The sequence below is a fragment of the Corvus hawaiiensis genome, chromosome 4, assembly GCF_020740725.1.
Source record: "Corvus hawaiiensis isolate bCorHaw1 chromosome 4, bCorHaw1.pri.cur, whole genome shotgun sequence".
In the NCBI taxonomy this organism is placed as follows: domain Eukaryota; kingdom Metazoa; phylum Chordata; class Aves; order Passeriformes; family Corvidae; genus Corvus; species Corvus hawaiiensis.
Window position 1 is genome coordinate 61,550,548 of NC_063216.1, and position 2,374 is coordinate 61,552,921.

Here is a 2,374-nt window from a genome sequence, read left to right on the forward strand (position 1 = left end):
TGTTATTTGTTAATTGTATATTATATATATGTGTATTTAGTTTTCGTAAATTGGAGGTACCAAAATGAAAGTTTAATATTGTCAGCTCTGCATAGTGGCAGAAAAAAAAGTTACTTTAAGGGAGAGATCTTAACAACTATAAACACCTACTCTGAGCTGTCATCAATTTAATCAATTACATCCTTATGCTGGTGTTGAAATTGCTCTAGTTGAGATTTCAGTTCTTAATAAATTCAGAAGCTACTTTTGGGGAGCAAGGGGAAACTATGAGTATTCCTAGTAAATGCTCACTGACTAAATTCTGCAAACATATTTCTTTGACTTGGACTTGGTGGGTAGGGAAAGAGACCACATATAAAGAGGCAAATGTGGGGGAAGCATTATCTCAGGTTTCTGGAGCATAATATACATCTCAATAGATACTTTCCATTATATACCCTTCACAAGACCTGCGTTCTTTGAAAAGGCTGTTGAAGATCTCAACTTCTTCCCCTTCCTACCTTTATTACTACAAACTATTTCTTGCTGCAGTTTATAGTTGTTACACCTGCCTACTTTTAAAAGAAGCAAAAGCTTTAAGATTTTTATGATGACCAATTATCATCCACACTTTACTTTCTATGCTAACACTGAAAAAAAGTCTGCTTACTAAATTTATTTCTGAAGTTGCTAATGTACTGAAATTATCTGTTTAAGTATCACTGTTACAGGGTCACCATATTATGCATTAGAGAACTGTCTGCTGCCACGGGGATTGGTGCAGCACAAACTCGGGTTAATGAGAACTCCCACTGTTTACAGCTTTATTAGTCTGAGGGAAAGCACTGTAAAAATAGGGGAGATCCTATCTATTACAAATATGAAAAGGGTTGTAAAAACCTAAAATTTTAAAAACCTAAAATTTGTAAAGATTTGTAAAAACCTAGAATTTTAGCAATCACTGAGAATTTACATTAAAAATAATAAAGCAAACCTAACACAAAACACAGTCACTCAATAACTTACCTTAAGCTTCAATGAAAGTTTTCAGCCCTTCTTTTGGAGTCATTCTTTTTTCACAGGCAGCAGTGCCTGAACTGAAGGAGATGCTCCTGTAACTCCTACAGAAGGATCAAGGTTTACAACTGAAAATAGCATCTTTATGTTCTCTGTTTCCCTTATTTTTATTTAAGAATTAAGTGTTTCAATTTTAAGGTCTTTTGGGCCTGCATATTATCTTTAAAAAAATTTTAACATAAGCCTTTAATTAATTCTTAACCAAGCTGACACTGAAACAGTGTGGTCTTAAGAACTAAGCCCTTAAAAAAACCAAACCAAACAAGGGAAATTGCATGTATAAATAAAGTAGACTAACTTCAACTGATAAAATTTTGCTTTTGAAAATAGTGACTAGTTTTTGTGTTCTCAGGAAGTTTTGACAAAAAGTATGGCTATACAATTAATTATCTGTTTGAGTAAGAACCAGATTTGGGGCTACAAAATGCCATCACTACCCACATCCCACTTTCCACACAGGGAGTTTGATAGGAGCTACAGCAAAGACTCCCTTCAGAGGAGCCAAGATGCTTGCGTCCAGAGAACCGTGATTTCCAGGTAAGCTTGTTCACTGCCAGCATTCCTCCTCATTTGATGTGACTCCACAATGCTTTAAGTCACAGGCTGTTATTTACATTCAAGCCTTGAGTGAAAATTACATCACTTGTTTAAAAAGAAAATATTTTTTTATGCTCTCTCCTCTCCCCTGGTTTGGAGATTAAAAATCTCCTTTACAAGGGTCAAGGTTATATTCACAGTTAAAATGTAGGGGAAAAAATGGAGATAATAATTAACCAGTAACCATTTAAACATGTTTCCCAATAAGCTGCTTCAAACTCACTTCCAGCTATATATAAACTAGAACATTGTTTTATTACTGCAGAAAAAATGTGTGCCGTTCTCATTTAACCCTAGAAGAACAAAGAGATCCTGACTGTTGATAGAAGTAAACATTGTATTTTAAAATACTGCGGGGAAAAAAGCAGTATTAGTCTTTCCCAAGTATATTATGTAGTGATTTACTTAAATAGTACAGGTATAAACATAATATGATGGAATAACACTTGAAATACCTGAAACCGTAAAATGTTTAGAGAAACGGAACATGGAAACCAGAGCCACTTGGCAAGTAATTCAACAAATTTTCCTGAGGTTAAAACAGCTTTTGGAAAATGAAAAGAACCAGAATCCAGGCTCAAGTCCAAAGAGCCAAATGGAAAACCCATATTTTCACATAGCTTGTTCTGTGGTATATTTATGATTACAATTGTTTGAATTAATTTTTATTCAATGGTTGTCTTAAATCCATCTGAAAATAAAAGGCAGTGTTGACTACCAC